Genomic DNA, 19283 nt, shown 5'->3' with positions numbered 1-19283 from the left:
CTGATAAGCCTGACCTGTAAGGCAAATGTTGAGGGTCCTGAGTACACCTCTCAGGCCAGAATTAGCTGAGCAAATTTGATCTGGCTTTCCATTTTATAGTGGGAAAAAAATGCCTAGGAGGAAAGAAAACTCAGCATGTATTGCTCTCACAAATGACAGATTTGACTGCTCAACTGCTAGATTTTCCGACTGAATAAGTCAAGGGAATCACTTCCTCATATGCCTGAATTGTAGGGTGACATGATAAAAATATAGTAATAATATATTTTAGCCCTTGCTATGCTCCAGTCCCTGGGCTGAGTGAGTTTACATTGCTTATTTCATTTGATCCTCGTTAAGAAACCTATGAGGCTGTTTCAAATTACAGATGAAGAAAATGAGGCTTAGAGAGATTCAGTAATTTACCCAACGCAGCCACACAGCCAACAGGTGGTGGAGGCTAGATCTGAACCAAAGCAGCCGGGCTTGGGAGCCTGCACACTTATCTACTCTTATACGTGGGAGAGGTCCATCTACATCCCATTCCTGTCTCCCTGCTCAGGGATCACCCTACCTCTCTGAACAGTTCCTATAAAAGGGGGAGTGGGGCTTCCCTGGTGGCGCAGTGGTTGAGGGTCCGCCTGCCGATGCAGGGGACATGGGTTCGTGCCCCAGTCCGGGAGGATCCCACATGCCACGGGGCGGCTGGGCCCATGGTCCGTGGCCGCTGGGCCTGCGTGTCCGGAGCCTGTGCTCCACAGCGGGAGAGGCCTCAGCGGTGAGAGGCCCACGTACCGCAGAAAAAAAAAAAAAAGTGGGGGAGTACTTTGAGAAACTCTCTGTTATTTGACATATGTATAAAGCAAACAAGGATTCTTTTTATTATGTGCCACAAGTACCCTTATTAGCTTTTTTTTTTTCTCTTAGGGTGCCTAGAATAAAACATAAGAATATTGGTAAGGGAGCAAAATAAATATTTATTGAGCTCTGAAAGGCTTGATACATGCTTAGTTCTTCTCCACCCCTGCTCGGAGGCCCAAGCCGTGTAAAAGGAAGCTCTCAGAAGGGTTAAGGAGAGTGTGGCTGCTTCCTTCTGGCAAACTCAGGTTCCTGTGAAGAATCTAAAGTCATGTTGCTGCTCCTTGGAGGCTGAACAGGGTTCCCTGTGTGTTACCCATTTGTACCTAAAATCTCTACCAGGAAGTTTTTGAAAAGTTCTCCAGAAGGAAAGCCATATTCACCTGGTCCAGGTGTAGGGTATGGTGGCAATTCAACGCCAGGTCCCGGGGGAAGCACCAGCCTGGGCCTTGTAGTCACATTGGAGAGGCCAGGATGAGGAGAGGGAACCTCAGGAGAATATGTGCTCCATCCCCTCATTTCACAGAAGGAGAAACTGAGGCCCCGAGAGAGGAAGTGACCTATGGCTGGTCACGGTGGAGGCAGCACTAGGCTTCCTACGTAAGACACTCCTTCTACCATAGGCTGCTGACATGCTCACCTCAGCGCAGCCTCACCCAAGCAGACAGGGGCATCCTAAATACTTCGTGGCAGTTCTGTCATCCAGCGATGAGATCTGAGGTTACATTTCAGAATTGTGACGAGGAGGCGGACTTCCAAGAGAGGCTACGCCCTTTTTCCTGAGGTGGTTAGATTCTCAGTCTACAGCAACAAAAGAGCTGTTTAAATAAACCCTATTTTATTCCTACCGTTGGTGACTCACCTACAGTAATACGTGTTATCATATTACCTGAACCAACCACGTTTTCCCCAGACTTACCTTCCTCAGCAGAGATGCAGGGAAATTGCCCAACAAGTTCTTTATTGCTTGTTCCAAAAGCAGGAAGTGCCCTAAGTGACTGTGTACACAAGTATCTCACACAAATGACACCTGTTACTCTTTTTCTCCTTGAGGCACCTTGTTTAACCAAATATTCTTGAAAAGAGTTGGGGAAAATCAAGTTATTGTTCACGTTGATCCATCTTTGCCAGTAGAACATTGTTGAAGACAACGATATTATCTTATGCACTTTAAATATATTCTCAAAACCTTGAAGCAACGGATTGAGCTCGTTTAAATAAGGGAAATATCCTCTGCGTAGCCCAATTAGCAAAACCAGTCTTCACTGTAAATGAAACAATCCAGTGGACTCGTTTTCTGATAGAACAAGTCTGATTTCATTTTTTCCATTTAAACAGATGTGTTAGTACATGTCCCTGGGAGAAGCTTGTCGCTCTGAATTCTAGTTCTGAAGTAGCTGGGAAGCTAGGAAGGAGGTGGACGTATGGAGCAGAGAGCGTCAAGCCTCTCTGTGAATCTGTCACAAGGCAGGTGTAAGGTGCTGCCACCATCAGTACATCTTCAGACACTTTCTTTGCTTTGTCCCCACAAGACTATCAAGAAAGCTGCATTCTTTGAAAATAAATTAGGAGATGAAAAAGGTAAAGTTATTACACTTTCAGTGAACAAAAACTGTCAAAATTTGCACCACTTCACTGTACAATATGTCTGAATTCAGACCATCCTATTACCCACTGAGCACCGTGCATCACCCTTCACAGGAATATGTGTAAAACTGGGAGAAACTCAAAGCTCCAGCTTGGATCTGTGGTCCTTGATGAAAGGAGCAGCTACTTACAGCAGTCATTCCTATTGTCTCGTCTCTTTACTTGGCACTGGGGAGCCAGTACACCCAGGGCAAAGCAACTTAGTGAAGTGGGAGAAGGCAACTGAGGAAACACGGTGGTGAAAGAACGCTGGCGTGATACTTGGATCACAGGCATAGTCTCAGAAGACTGGCTTCAACAAATAAAAATACATATGGAAGTTAGGGATCTAGACATTGATTCTCTTTAATTTAGCTATACTCCAATTTAATACTTTAAGAGAAATCTTTGCAGGTACTGAGAAAAGGCCACGTACCAGTATGTTCATTGCAACATTGGAAAAGCAGCAATTTAGAAGCGACATAAAGATTCATCAGTGGGGGAGGGTCAATACAACAGAACACTGTATGGTAGTTAAAATACATAAGTGAATCATACACACATGTGCACACACATATGCATCCTGGAACTATTATGTTGAGTCAAAAGATAATTTTTTTTTTTTTTTTTTTTTTTTGCGATACGCGGGCCTCTCACTGCTGTGGTCTCTCCCATTGTGGAGCACAGGCTCCGGACGCGCAGGCTCAGCGGCCATGGCTCACGGGCCCAGCCGCTCCGCGGCGTGTGGGATCTTCCCGGACTGGGGCACGAACCCGTGTCCCCTGCCTCGGCAGGCGGACTCTCAACCACTGCGCCACCAGGGAAGCCCCAAAAGATAATTTTTGAAGTGCTGCGTATAGAGCATTATGTTAAAAAAAATAGTACACCTGTTTATAGATGCATACATATGTAGTAAAAAATAGAAACATGGGCAGAAGCACAAGCTACGGGGAAGGGGTATCAACTGTATTTTGTAACATGTTATCTTTTCAAAAGAGCAGCTCGGCCTTCCATGCTATTAAATTGATTATTGTATTTCCAGAGGAAACAAAGAGACTGATTTTTAAATATGTATCCTGTGCATCCAATGGGAGAAGGGGCTTTAGAGTTTCGACTTAGGCTTTTGTGGGAGAATAAAGGAAGGGAACTGACCTTTCACCTCGGACACTCCATCAGGGCCAAATACAGGCTTAAGACAATTTCCATCTTGGAAGGGGATGAGTCTGGTTAGACTGCTTACCCCAAAGTCATCCCTGATTTTTGTTTTTAATGAAATTTGACAAATAAAGTATGTGCATGAAGGCTCCTGTAGAATGGCCTTAATTTGTGCTTAGGAATGCATAATTTTATCAGGGTCTCTGTAATTAGATATTGTGCAATAGAATAAAAAGCAAATACTGCTCGTTCCATGGCAACAACGGCCTTTAGTACCTATCTTTGAGATAACGAAGGTTTCCATAGACACACGTATCACATGGGATTTTTTTAAATAGACATCCAACAAGAAAATGAAAGTTTCCCAATTGGTTTTCCCCTGATTTTAAGGGCAAGTGTATGAACATGTGTTTTGTTCTCTTCTTTTTCTACTGTCTCCTAGATGTGAGTTGTTTTTCCCCCTTCCTTATCTGTTTGAACTGTAAACGTGGATGCTGCAGGTTTCGTAGTCCTATAGAATAATTTCAGTGCTTAAACTGGTGTTTGGTGTGAAGTGCTCATCCTTTCAGGGGAGAGAAAAGAAGATTGTGGTCACTTTCTTTGTAAGGGCTGAAGAAAGGTTTCATGGGATGGTAGTCTGTCTTTTATCAGAAAGAGCACTGACGGGCCGGGGCATGGACTAGAGAGCAAGCTTCTAGAAGGCAGGGAGTAACCTCTGTGATGCCAGCATCTAGCATTGCAGACACACAGTAGGAACTCAACAATTAACTCCCTGCTGGTTAACTAATCATACAGACGGAAGACAGCAGTGTTGAATAATTACTAAGGAAAGACCCTGAAAGATGCACCTTCGCTTCTAGACCAGAGGTCAGATATCTGAGTGAGCAGGTGGGTCACATAAATGTGCCAGGTGGGGCTGGCCAAATGTTACACAACAGGAAGTGGAGGGCCTGGGGTGAACCAAGGTGTGCATGGACTATCTTAAAGCATTCAATCCAAGCTTTTTCAGACATCAACTAAGCCAAACAAAACAGTCTAATTTGCATTTCTGCCTAGGCTGTGAGTAATGTAATTCTAGTACTATATTGTTTCCACTGAGAGACGGCCAAGTCCCAAACAGGTTAAGAACCATTCCTACCAAGCGCCAGTATTAAGCAGGTAACTATGCAGTGGGTATTGCTCTTTACTAAGTGGTAAGACTTTGGGCCAGACCAGCTCTGTGCAGGGCCAGTTCTGGAAGCAGTAGGCTCTCTTTTTCTCACTTTGGAATTTGGTTGAAATTCACCTGTAATGTTCACCAAGGGCAGTCTAGAAAGGGAGAATACCCAACAGTGTATCCTGCACCTTAAGAGGAAGGGTCAGTGGAAGGTGAGAGAAGCAAGACCATGGGTTTGTGGTCTGCTAAGACGCATGCGACCTTCAAATCATTGTTTTAAATACCAGTGGGTCAACAACTGCCTTCTATCCAACCTGCTGCCTACCTGGGGTGATCTCCTAGAGTCTGATTCACTGCACCACCCAATAAAGCCTGATTGGTTGTACATAAACATTTCTAGTACAGATGCTCTTGGCCACAAGATTTTTGCTTTAAGAACTATTAGCCCAAGTCCCTCCTGTTGGAACACATGGCCTCAAGTATTTGTAGATGTTCTGCCCAAGATACACCTAGGCTGAATTCTGGAAACTATTTCTTTTATCTCTTTCATTTCATTAACTGCATTTAATAGCATGATTGGAATTGTTAGGGCAAAGCCCTTTGCAATTTTATTAGCATTAAGCAATTTTATATGTGGCAGCGAAGTGTGCACCTTGAGAGAATACTGAGCACATTTTAAGAAGTGAAGAGAGATATTGATATATAGTGAGAGAGGCAGAGAAACACATGTTAATTATCCCTGTGAATCCTGTAAATGTCTTCATAGAATCATAGAAATCATACCATTCCTTGGATTTAGAGAGCATTCTCTTCCAAATGACTCGAGACAGTAGAGGTGTTGTCTTATCTTCATATGATCCTGAGAGATAGGGAGGAACAATTGTAAAACAAACTATTCAGACCCTGTTAGGCATCATGGGGTAGCAGTTAAGATATCATTTAAAGTATTGTTAATCTAAAATTTATGGTCTCACTAGAGGCAGTTATAGTCACCTTTGTCAATTGGATCAATAAAAGAACTAAAATTGTCCATCTCTCCATTAAAACAAAGAACTGGAATAAGAGTCTGGGACCCTAGAGATAGTCTAGGCCACTAGACCCAACTCCTAGAGATTATGCATTTTAGAATGGTGCAAAAAGAAAAGCCACAGGAAAGGATGAATTTAATACCACGTACCTGCAAAGATAGGGAGTTGATCTCTACACTCATTGGTTAGACAGTCACTTTAAGGTATTTCAGTGCTTGCAGGTGGCAGCTGTGCTTCCTTTGCTCAACAGTGAGTTTTCTTTTTTTTAATTTATTTTATTTTATTTATTTATTTTTAATTTTTAAATAGATCTTTATTGGAGTGTAATTGCTTCACAATACTGTGTTAGTTTCTGTTGCACAACAAAGAGAATCAGCCATATGCATGCATATGTCCCCACATCCCCTCCCTCTCGAGCCTCCCTCCCACCCTCCCTATCCCACCCCTCTAGGTCATCGCAAAGCACCAAGCCGATCTACCTGTGCTATGCTGCTGCTTCCCACCAGCCAACTATTTTACATTCGGTAGTGTATATATGTCGATGGTACTCTTACTTCGCCCCAGCTTCACCCTCCCACCCCGTGTCCTCAAGTCCATTTTCTATGTCTACGTCTTTATTCCTGCCCTGCAACTAGGTTCATCAGTACCATTTTTTTTTTTTTTTTTTTTTTTTAGATACCGTATATATGCGTTAGCGTACGGTATTTGCTTTTCTCTTTCTGACTTACTTCACTCTGTATGACAGACTCTAGGTCCATCCACCTCACTACAAATAAGTCAATTTCATTTCTCTTTATGTCTGTGTAATATTCCATTGTATATATGTGCCACATCTTCTTTATCCATTCATCTGTCAGTGGACATTTAGGTTGGTTCCATGTCCTGGCTATTGTAAATAGTACTGCAATGAACATTGTGGTACATGTCTCTTTTTGAATTATGGTTTTCTCAGGGTATATGCCCAGTAGTGGGATTGCTGGGTTGTATGGTAGTTCTACTTTTAGTTTTTTAAGGAACCTCCATACTGTTTTCCATAGTGGCTGTATCAATTTACATTCCCATCAACAGTGCAGGAGGGTTCCCTTTTCACCACACCCTTTCCAGTATTTACTGTCTCTAGATTTTTTGGTGATGGCGATTCTGACCAGCATGAGGTAATACCTAATTGTAGTTTTGATTTATATTTCTATAATGATTAGTGATGTTGAGCATCCTTTCATGTGTTTGTTGGCAATCAGTATATCTTCTTTGGAGAAATGTCTGTTTAGGTCTTCTGCCCATTTTTTAACTGGATTGTTTGTTTTTTCAATATTGAGCTCCATGAGCTGTTTGTATATTTTGGAGATTAATCCTTTGTCTATTGTTTCATTTGCAAATATTTCCTCCCTTTCTGAGGCTTGTCTTTTTGTCTTGTTTATGGTTTCCTTTCCTGTGCAAAAGCTTTTAAGTGCCATTTGTTTATATTTGTTTTTATTTCCGTTACTCTAGGAGGTGAGTCAAAAAAGATCTTGCTGTGGTTTATGTCAAAGTGTCTTTTTCCTGTTTTCCTCTAAGAGTTTTTATAGTGTCTGGTCTTACATTTAAATCTTTAATCCATTTGGAGATTGTTTTTGTGTACGCTGTTAGGTAGTGTTCTAATTTCATTCTTGTACATGGAGCTGTCCAGTTTTCCCAGCACCACTTATTGAAGAGGCTATCTTTTCTCCAGTGTTTGTTCTTGCCTCCTTTATTGTAAATTAGGTGCCCATGTGTGCGTGGGTTTATCTCTGGGCATTCTATCTTCTACCATTGATCTGCATTTCTGTTTTTGTGCCAGTACCATACTGTCTTGATTACTGTAGCTTTGTGGTATAGTTTGAAGTCAGGGAGCCTGATTCTTCCAACTCCATTTTTCTTTCTCAAGATTGCTTTGGCTATTCGGGGTATTTTGTGTTTCCATACAAATTGTGAAATTTTTTGTTGTAATTCTGTGAAGAATGCCATTGGTAGTTTGATAGGGATTGCATTGAATCTGTAGATTGCTTTGGGTAGTATAGTCATTTTCACAATATTGATTCTTCCAATCCAAGAACATGGTATATTTCTCCATCTGTTTATGTCATCTTTGATTTCTTTCATCAGTGTTTTATAGTTTTCTATACAAGTCTTTTGTCTCCTTAGGTAGCTTTATTCCTAGGTATTTTATTCTTTTTTGTTGCAATGGTAAATGGGAGTGTTTCCTTAATTTCTCTTTCAGATGTTTCATCATTAGCGTATAGGAATGCAAGAGATTTCTGTGCATTAGTTTTGTATCCTGCAACCTTACCAAATTCATTGATTAGTTCTAGTAGTTTTCTGGTGGCATCTTTAGGATTTTCTATGTATAGTATCACATCATTGGCAAACAGTGACAGTTTTACTTCTTCTTTTCCAATTTGTATTTCTTTTTCTTCTCTGATTGCTGTGGCTAGGACTTCCAAAACTATGTTGAATAAGAGTGGCAAGAGTACACATCCTTGTCTTGTTTCTGATCTTAGTGGAAATGCTTTCAGTTTTTCACCATTGAGTATGATGAATGCTCATATATATGTCATATATGTCATATATAGCCTTTGACATATAGAATGTCATATATAGCCTTTATTATGTTGAGGTAGGTTCCCTCTATGCCCATTTTCTGGAGAGTTTTTATCATGAATAGGTGTTGAATTTTGTCAAAAGCTTTTTCTGCATCTATTGAGATGATCATATGGTTTTTATTCCTTAATTTGTAAATGTGGTGTATCACATTGATTGATTTGCATATATTGAAGAATCCTTGCATCCCTGGGATAAATCCCACTTGATCATAGTGTATGATCCTTTTAATGTGCTGTTGGATTTTGTTCAGGATTTTTGCATCTATGTTCATCAGTGATATTAGTCTATAATTTTCTTTTTTTGTGATATCTTTTTCTGGTTTTGGTATCAGGGTGATGGTGGCTTCGTAGAATGAATTTGGGAGTGTTTCTCCCTCTGCAATTTTTTGAAAGAGTTTGAGAAGGATGGGTGTTAGCTCTTCTCTAAATGTTTGATAGAATTCACTGTGAAGCCATCTGGTCCTGGACTTTGGTTTGTTGGAAGATATTTAATTACAGTTTCAATTTCATTACTTGTGATAGGTCTGTTTATATTTTCTAATTCTTCCTGGTTCAGTCTTGTAAAATTGTACCTTTCCGGGCTTCCCTGGTGGCGCAGTGGTTGAGAGTCCGCCTGCCGATGCAGGGGACACAGGTTCGTGCCCCGGTCCGGGAAGATCTCACATGCCGCGGAGCGGCTGGGCCGGTGAGCCATGGCCTCTGAGCCTGTGCATCCGGAGCCTGCGCTCCGCAACGGGAGAGGCCGCAACAGTGAGAGGCCCGCGTACCACAAAAAAAAAAAATTGTACCTTTCCAAGAATTTGTACATTTCTTTGCGGTTGTCCATTTTATTGTCATATAGTTGTTCGTAGTAGTCTCTTATAATCCTTTGTATTTCTGCAGTGTCGGTTGTGATTTCTCCTTTTTCATTTCTAATTTTATTGATTTGCGTCCTCTCCCTTTTTTTCTTGATGAGTCTGGCTAAGGGTTTATCAATTTTGTTTATCTTCTCAAAGAACCAGTTTTTAGTTTTATTGATCTTTGCTATTGTTTTCTTCGTTTCTATTTCATTTATTTCTGCTCTGATCTTTATGATTTCTTTCCTTCTACTGACTTTGGGTTTTCTTTGTTCTTCTTTCTCTAGTTGTTTTAAGTGTATGGTTAGATTGTTTACTTGAGATTTTTCTTGTTTCTTGAGGTGAGATTGAATTGCTTTAAACTTCCCTCTTAGAACTGCTTTTGCTGCATCCTGTAGGTTTTGGGTCGTCGTGTTTTCATTGTCATTTGTTTCTATGTATTTTTTAATTTCTTTGATTTCTTCAGTGAGCTCTTGGTTATTTAGTAGCGCACTGTTTAGCCTCCATGTATTTGTGTTTTTTACAGTTTTTTTCCTGTAATTGATTTCCAATCTCATAACATTGTGGTCAGAAAAGATGCTTGATACGATTTCAGTTTTCTTAAATTTTCCAAGACTTGATTTGTGACCCAAGGTGTGATCGACCCTGGAGAATGTTCTCTGTGCACTTGAGAACAAAATGTATTCTGCCACTTTTGGGTGGAATGTTCTGTAAATATCAATTAGATCTATCTGGTCTATTGTGTCATTTAAAGCTTGTGTTTCCTTATTTATTTTCTGTTTGGATAATCTGTCCATTGGTGTAAGTGGGGTGTTAAAGTCCCCTACTATTATCGTGTTACTGTTGATTTCTTCTTTCATGGTTGTTAGCATTTGCCTTATGTATTGGGGTGCTCCTACTATGTTGGGTACATAAACATTTATAATTGTTATATCTTCTTGGATTCATCCTTTGATCATTATGTAGTGTCCCACCTTATCTCTTGTAACAGTCTTTATATTAAAGTCTATTTTATCTGATATGAGTATTGCTACTCTAGCTTTCTTTTGATTTCCATTTGCATGGAATATATTTTTCTAATCCTTCACTTTCAGTCTGTATGTGTCCCTAGGTCTGAAGTGGGTCTCTTGTAGACAGCATATATACCGGTCTTGTTTTTGTATCCATTCAGCCAGTCTGTGTCTTTTGGTTGGGGCATTTAATCCATTTACATTCAAGGTTATTATCGATATGTATGTTCCTGTTACCATTTTCTTCATTGTTTTGGGTTTGTTTTTGTGGGTCTTTTTCTTTTGTGTTTCCTGCTTGGAGAAGTTTCTTTAGCATTTGTTGTAAAGCTGGTCTGGTGGTGCTGAATTCTCTTAGCTTTTGCTTGTCTGTGAAGCTTTTGATTTCTCCATCAAATCTGAATGAGATAATGAGATCCTTGCTGGGTATAGTAATCTTGGTTTTAGGTTTTTCTCTTTCATCACTTTAAGTATATCCTGCCACTCCCTTCTGGCCTGCAGAGTTTCTGCTGAAAAATCAGCTGATAACCTTATGGGAATCCCTTTGTATGTTACTTTTTGTTTTTTTTCCCTTGCTGCTTTTAATGTTTTTTTCTTTGAATTTAATTTTTGTTAATTTGATTAATATGTGTCTTGGTGTGTTTTTCCTAGGATTTATCCTGTATGGGACTCTCTGTGCTTCCTGGACTTGGGTGACAATTTCCTTTCCCATGTTAGGGAAGTTTTCAACTATAATGTCTTCAAATATTTTCTCAGACCCTTTCTTTTTGTCTTCTTCTGGGACCCCTATAATTCGAATGTTGGTGCGCTTAATGTTGTCCCAGAGGTCTCTGAAATTGTCTTCAATTCTTTTCATTCTTTTTTCTTTATTCTGCTCCTCAGCAGTTATTTCCACCATTTTGTCTTCCAGCTCACTTATTCGTTCTTCTGCCTCAGTTATTCTGTTGTTGATTCCTTCTAGTGTATTTTTCATTTCAGTTATTGTGTTGTTCATCTCTGTTTGTTTGTTCTTTAGTTCTTCTAAACCTCTGTTAAGCATTTCTTGTATTTTTCAATCTATGCCACCATTCTATTTCCGAGATTCTGGAGCATCTTTACTATCATTACTCTGAATTCTTTTTCAAGTAGATTGCCTATTGCCTCTTCATTTATTTGGTCTTGTAGGTTTTTACCTTGTTCCTTCATCTTGACACTTGGCATGTTGTTTTGCCGTCTCTCTTTTTCTTTATTTTTAATTGGTATGGTTGTGTTCCTGTCTTACTGGTTGTTTGGCCTGAGGCTTCCAACACTGGGGTTTGCAGGCTGTTGGGTAGAGCTGGGTCTTGGTGCTGAGATGAGGAACTCAGTGAGACCTCACTCCAATGAACATTCCCTGGGGTCTGAGGTTCTCTGTTAGTCCAGTGGTTTGGATTTGGAGCTCCCACTGCAGAAGCTTTGGCCTGCCCCTGGACTTGTGAACTAAGATCACGCAAGCCGCCTGAGGCGGGAAAAAAAAAAAAGCAATAACAAAGTAAAAATTAAAATTAGAGTAGGAAACTAACAGATATTTTAGGAAGAATATAAAAATAAAAATATAGATGAATCAACAACTGGAAGGTACATCAGTACCACAATAGTAAAAAAGAGGAGGAGGGAAAAGAGAAAAGAAAAACAAGGGTAGAGGAAGGCCTTGGCTGTGGAGGGCAGGGCCTAAGCAAGGGTGAGGTTTGGGTGGTGGGCGGGGCCAATGCTCAGGACTCACAGGGCTGGAAAAGGCCCTGGGGGCCGTGGGGGGTGGGGCTTAGACTCAAGGAACGGAAGGCTCCCAGGCGTGCCCCCCTCCCTGGTCTCAGAGGGTGGGGGACCTCACCTGGAGCTCAGCAGGTTCCCCGTACCCGAGTGGGCGGGGCAATCACCCTCTGCTCCTTTCCCACTCCTCTGGTCTGGGAGGGCCCCTCCTGCCTGCCTCTCCTGATGTCCCAGGTCTCCCTCCTATGCCCCCAGGACCCACGTGGCTTCGATGGGGCTTTGTGGGGGGGTACAAGCCTGGGAGCTCAGCAGGCTCCCTGGCCCGAGTGGGCCAGGCGATTGCCCTCTGCTCCCCTCCCGCCCTTCCTGGAGAGTCCCTCCCACCTGCCTCTCCTGATCTCCCCAGCCTCAGAGGCGCCAATCCTGTCTGGCCTCCACTTCTCCTCCCCTCTCAGTCCCCCTACGTCCTACCGGTTCACTTTGAGGTTCCTCCTGTTTCCTTGGGCATCAGAGTTCCCCCACCAGTGGCCGTCAGGCGCCCTAGTTGTGAGGAGATGCTAACTCCATGTCTTCCCACACCACCATCTTCACGATGAGTTTTCATGATGGTAGAGTAGGCAGAGGTCAGACAGCATTCTCTAATGGCTACTATTTACCTGGTCTTATCCAATCAGGTGCCAGGTACATCTTCTTAACTACAACTAAAGAGTTCTTTTAACTCAGAATTCAGAGAAAAGGCCGGTCTCTCTTCCCAGGTTGAGAAGGACCAAAGTTGTAGTGTAGGCATGACTATGCATAGGTCACATAAAGAACTATAAACTGGAAACAGGTATAGAGAAACCATAATATGCAGTCATGAGGAGCTTCCAGGTGTCAATTACCAATTCCTCCCTGCCTGAGCTGTGGTGAAACCCATGGTCAGGAGTTCCCAGGGCCAAGCCCAGTCTGGTTCCAACCAGAGCCTCCTCTTTCATTGTCACACTGATTCCATTTTGTCCTCTGATCCTCCCCTGTGTCCCTTCCTGGTCTGTGCTATTTGAATTACACTGTCAGCTACTCTACGACAGCATTTAATATCCTAATACAGAAGAGTCTCCTATTCACCAGCCACAATTCCCGAAAGAATAATGCACAGATGTCATCCACTGCATTTCTGTTGCTCTAGCACTTTCTGACCTTTGTGCTCATTTGAGAAACCTTTGAAAATGCTGAAGGTATCATTCTCCCTCGGTGGAAATATTCTTTGGGAAAATTCCCACTAAAACTGTATTTCCTCCCCTGCTATGGCAACCAGAGTTTATAAGGCCTGCTTTCTTTACGTGAAGAACAACTTTCAGACTAAATGTCTCCCTCACATAGTAAACCATGGATTGTTTTCTGTGCCAAGGTATCTAACTCCAGTATCAGTCTATTGGCGAGAAAGAACTATGGTGCTGGGTCAACGTCTGCTATTTACCTCCTTAAATTTCATGTCATGGGGGCTGTGGTGGTTTGGCTTCAGGTATAACACAGGCTTAGTCGTGGTCCTTCATTTCACTTATATGGACTTTATCCTCCCCACCCACCACTTTTTTTTTTTTTTTTTTTTTTTGGTATGTTAGAGGTCTATAGTTTGTGGGCTCTGAAACCATATTTTACAAATCAATAAAGTAAGACATGTGACCTGAAAAAAAGATTTTTTTCCTGATTGGTACATGTATTTTACAGAAAGTTTCTTAAAATTAAATCAGATTTAGTTATACATTGGGGGAAAAAAATCACCTTTTAAAAAGATAAGATTACATAACATAGACACTGCCCCTAAGAGGATGGCAATATATAGAGAGTTTACCTATAACATATACAGAGTGATATGTCTTATCAGCTGTTAGACTTACAACTTATTTTTGCAAAAAAGAATTCCTTCTCCAGGTTTGTGTCCATGAGAGAAGTAACCAAGAAGCTTCACTTTTTTAAATATAAAGATAATACAACCCTTAATCCCATAACCAGAAAGAACTAACATCTCCAAGCCACTTTTCTCCACTTTGGAAGGAGAATGAGTTAACTTTTTTTCTTTTTTTCTCTCAGAGTTACTATTCTCAAAATGGTAGACAGTGTGCAAATCCTAGAGTTTATTCTGCTTAAACTGTGAGCATTTTCCCTCCAGATTAACCGTGTGCTGTTGAAACCAAACCTCTAATTACTGTTATCTAATAGTTTTATAACATGCCATGCACTATTTGCAAGAAATTTTTTCTATCATTTTTTCATCGCTCATTCAGAAATACAATTACAATGAAAATGAGCTCTTTACCCCTTGGTATGGGAAAAGAGACTGTGCAAGGGCAAAAGTAGACTTTTTCCCCCTGATTTGTGTTCTGCCTACCCAGAGTTGAAGTAGCCAGGAACAGAGTATGATCATTCTCTGTGAATTTATTATATGAAAAGAATTTGATTTTTTTTTTAATGGGTAGGAAAGCCTCAATTTCAGCTTATGTCCAGGACCTCGTGGGGATTGTAAAAGTGGGAGAAAACCCTTTAGGTCAGAGTGACTCAAACCATCAGAGAATTTTCATCTGTCCTTTCCAGGGTCAACTCTAAATCTGTAACAGGAAGAATTCTGCACACAGCATAGGTAGGAAGCTAGGAGCCAGGGAGAGAAGGGAGCACGTATCTTCCTGCAATTTGATATAGCCCCTGTTGTGCAAGCTGGACCACCAGAGAGAATAGGGTTGGTATTCTGTTTGGGCCATCGTGCTTCTGTATAGATAAAGAAAACTTTGGGGAAAGGCTGAGCCGAAAGCAAGAAGGTAGACATTCCATAGGAGGAAACAACCAAGGGGGAACGGACTGTTTACTTCTCAGGAAGTTATGAAATCTCGTTATGTAAAACACAGTCATATTTTTGTTATTACTTGATTTAACACTCTAGGAAGTTAGCCCAAGCCAGCTGTGACTCTCAGGCTGCCCCACTCATTAAAATCCCCCCTCCTCCCTCTTTGGATTCAGACCCCCTTTCACCATGACTGGATGTCGCCTGGCCTGTTGTCCCTAACTCGACTCCATGTAATTCATGGAGTCTGTGCAGTGCTCCCAAGAAGTTTCTTTTTAATAACATATTATATTCCTACAAAAGTAAAAGTTCACTATAGAAATTTTGGAAAATTCTGAAAAGTACAAATTAAAAATACATGGCACAATAATTCTATCACCTGTACGTTGTGCCACTGTCAACACATTAGTGATATAAAACTGTTTTGTTTTGTTTTTTGCAGTACGCGGGCCTCTCACTGTTGTGGCCTCTCCCGTTGCGGAGCACAGGCTCCGGACGCGCAGGCTCAGCGGCCATGGCTCACGGGCCCAGCCGCTCCGCGGCCTGTGGGATCTTCCCAGACCGGGGCACGAACCCGTGTCCCCAGCATCGGCAGGCGGACTCTCAACCACTGCGCCATCAGGGAAGCCCAAAACTGTTATTTTTTAAGCATTCACACTAATCCTGAAGATACCAGGTGTGGAGGTGTCCAGACCCTACCCTTGAGGGCAAAGGTCATATCTTCTCTGTTTCGGTGCCAGCGTGCAGGAGCCACGCTGTGTGTGCAGCATCCGCATGCCTGAGTTTTCAGAGGAAAATTCTAGAATGGGTCCAGGAAAGAAACGTGTTGGTACCTCTTCTCAGATAGCAACTATCAAATATAGTTCTCAATTATGACCTTTTTCTGGAATTGTCTAGAAATGTCAAAAACGTGGGCCTGAGGGTTGAAGAGAATGTAAGACTTTTCGAGGACTCTGCTCAGAAGATAAGTTTACTCAAAATTCTGTGGCATTTCTTTGGCACCTAGGGCAGGAAGATACCGGCTTGGGACAGTGGACTCCCAGTGGGTGAGCCGAGCCCCGGGCTGCTTGAGAAGGGACGGGGGCAGGGGTGGATCTGCTGAGACTGGGGCCTCACCACCTACCTGCAGTATCTGAGTCAAGGTGTGTGAGGTTTGAAGAGGGGTAGGGGAGGGACCGGGCTGGTTGGTATCCAGGCCCCCTAAGCCACCAGGGCCTGTACATGGACCATATGTCCCTGCATGGAGCAGCGCCCGTAAACAGATTACAGAACTCCATTCGTTAATCCCCAAACAGTTTTCTGTCATTTAATTAGAAAATTCATCTTATTTTGCCTCCAGGCCTTGTAGCCTTATTGCATTTGCACATATTTCAAAATGTTTCAAGTACTGACCAGATAACATTAATGAATATATTAGATAGGCAAACGCTTTTAAACAAAAAATAATAAACATACTTGTGTGTGTATATAGAAAAAAAAAAGTTAATTCCGTCTGGAGCCAAACAGGTAATTTTCCCTTCAGCGTTTTTTCAGTCAGCTAAGACAGGTTGGCCTAAGAGTGCAGTCAGCCTGTCTGCAGATTCCAGCTCGACTTGCATACCAGGGTCAGAGTTTTTTCAGAAACAGACAGCAAGATGATCTGATTGGCTCAGGTCCAGAGCGTGGTCACAAGGGCTTCTTTGATGAAGGGGTCCTTGGTAAGTCCTGTACCAAAAGCAGCCTGCCACCCTCTTTTCAAAGATATCCATTTAGAGTAATTCCCAGAAAGGGAAAAAAACACTGAGAAAAAGAGAGAGGGAAGGGGAGCAGAGAGAGAGAGAGAGAGAGAGAGAGGAATTACCGCAAGAATAATTATGCTCCCTGGCAAGAGAAAGGGGGAAAAGTTATTACAAGTAAACTGCTGGATGTTGAAGTGGCTGGTTGGCAACTCTGCAAGAACATAAGGAATGTGCAATTAAATTCATTAAAACATCATCATTATGCTTATCAATCTTTTTCCAAAAGGGGTGTGGGGTGGAGCAGTATGTTAAGGCATGACTGCTTTTGCAGATAAGGATCCAGGACTACCTAGATGCTTCTCTCAGCAAAGTCAGCTCTTCCGTTCCACGAGGCACTTACAGTTATACACATGCCGCAGTGGTGCGTGCGCTCCGGGAAAGACATCTGGGAGACTGGTTCCTCTCAGCCGGCAAGCTTCCTTGTGATAGGATCTCCATCAGATGAGCAAGTCTTGATTAAGCACCTGCTGTATGCCCAACACTGGTGTTCAAAGAAATTCAGAAATATTATACATGGTGTGAGCCCGGCCCTCCAAGCACCATTAACTTAGTTGGGGAGGTGAGACCTAAGTCATTCATTCACTATGCAATAAAGATGTATTGAGAGGCAGCCCTGTGTGTGCACTCTGCTGGGTGCAGTGGGTACCAGGATGACCAAGGAGGACACAGCCCCCACCCTCACCATCCAGCAGAGAGTCAGTCCTTCAGGCCCAAGTTCAGTGATGCAGAATTGCTACGTGACCAGTGCTGGAATGGGTAGGTCAAGGTTCAGTGGGAGCACAGGTAGGAGTAACTACTCCACATACAACTTGCTCATGGTCCACATTCAATTTTTTTTTTTTTTTTTTTGCAGTACGCGGGCCTCTCACTGTTGCGGGCTCTCCCGCTGCGGAGCACAGGCTCCGGACGCGCAGGCTCAGCGGCCATGGCTTACGGGCCCAGCTGCTCCGCGGCAATGTGGGATCCTCCCGGACCGGGACACGAACCCGTGTCCCCTGCATCGGCAGGCGGACTCTCAACCACTGCGCCACCAGGGAAGACCCACATTCAATTTTAAGCTCCTTGAGGAGATCTTTTGTCTCTCTTTTACTGTCACTTTTTCTCTTTCTTTGCTGCTATTATTTTTTAATGGCATTTAAAAAAATTACTTTATGGGCTTCCCTGGTGGCGCAGTGGTTGAGAGTCCGCCTGCCGATGCAGGGGACACGGGTTCGTGCCCCGGTCCGGGAGGATCCCACATTGCCGCGGAGCAGCTGGGCCCGTAAGCCATGGCCGCTGAGCCTGCGCGTCCGGAGCCTGTGCTCCGCAACTGGAGAGGCCACAGCAGTGAGAGGCCCACGTACCGCAAAAAAAAAAAAACAATAAATTTATTTATTTTATTTTTGGCTGCGTTGGGTCTTGCTGCACGCAGGCTTTCTCTAGTTGCTGCGAGCGGGGCTACTCTTTGTTGCAGTGCGCGGGCTTCTCACTGCGGTGGCTTTTCTTGTTGCGGAGCATGGGCTCTAGGCGCGTGGGCTTCAGTAGTGGTGGCTCGCGGGCTCAGTAGTTGTGGCTCGCAGCCTCTAGAGTGCAGGTTCAGTAGTTGTGGTGCAAGGGCTTAGTTGCTCTTCAGCATGTGGGATCTTCCCGGGCCAGGTCTCGAACCCGTGTCCCCTGCATTGGCAGGCAGAATCTTAACCACTGCGGGAACCAGGGAAGCCTCTTTAATGACATTTTTAATATGAAAATGGTTTATGATGAAGATTAATCACATGCAGAAAAATATAAAAAGAAAATTTTAAATTATCCATAAGCTGAATACCCAGAGAGACCCACTCTGACATTTAGATGTTTTCTCTTCCAATTTTTTGTTTTTATTTTTTATAAAATCATATAAATAGAATTATTTTTTCACTTGACATAATGTGAGCATTTTCCATATCATTAAATATGCTTCGAACCATTGTTTAGAATATCTGCACAGTTTAACTAATCTTTTACTGCTGGACATTTTGTTTGTTTATACTTTTTCACCATTATACATAATATTGCCCTGAGCATCTTTGTATGTAAGAATTGTCACTTATTTCATATCCCCACAGTTATTTTCAAATAGTGTTTATGCAATAACCACCTGTAAAATAAAGGAAAGATACATAAAACAAAACAGAGTATAACCGTGGGATCCAAACTGGAGCTGAAGGAATCTGGAAAGCAGTTTATTCACTGGGGATTAGCACAAACAGGAAGGGTCATAGAGAAGGTGGGACTAGAACTGGGGTGGTCTCATTTTTAAAGTCTTATAATACTGTGGATTGTCTCAAAATCTCCACGTTGTACTTTCTTCTGAGCATCTGTAAGGAGCACCCCTTTTCCTCCACCAGCTCAGTCCTGGGAGACCCCATCCCCATGTCTCCACTACATCCCTAGTTCGGTAATCCAAAAACATTTCTCTGCTTCAGAATCACCTGGGGTGTGGGTTATAAAGACTGATTGCTGGACCTCATCCCAGACCTGCTAAATCAAAACCTGTGGAGTGGGGTCTGGGAATCTGCATTTTTTAAACACACACCAAGGTAATTCTAGTGCAAGGGGTCAGTGACGCAACGAGGCAAGAGGAAGCACTGGCTGCAGTCGTGATGCTGGACACACAGTGGTCAAGAGGAAGGGCTCCTGGCAGAGGGGTGTGGGCTCAGCCCCTGGCCCTGCCATTCACCACC

At 42.6% G+C, this 19283-nt stretch overlaps 1 protein-coding gene across 9 annotated transcripts in view; it reads left to right on the top strand.

Moving 5' to 3' along the window:
* Nucleotides 1-19283, top strand: part of VTI1A (vesicle transport through interaction with t-SNAREs 1A) — a 365411-nt gene that overhangs the window by 286819 nt on the left and 59309 nt on the right. The window lies entirely within an intron of this gene.

The sequence above is a fragment of the Pseudorca crassidens genome, chromosome 16 (assembly GCF_039906515.1).
Source record: "Pseudorca crassidens isolate mPseCra1 chromosome 16, mPseCra1.hap1, whole genome shotgun sequence".
NCBI classification, from domain to species: Eukaryota; Metazoa; Chordata; class Mammalia; order Artiodactyla; family Delphinidae; genus Pseudorca; species Pseudorca crassidens.
Note: the sequence above shows the minus strand (reverse complement) of the source record. Positions and strands in the feature narration are given on the sequence as shown.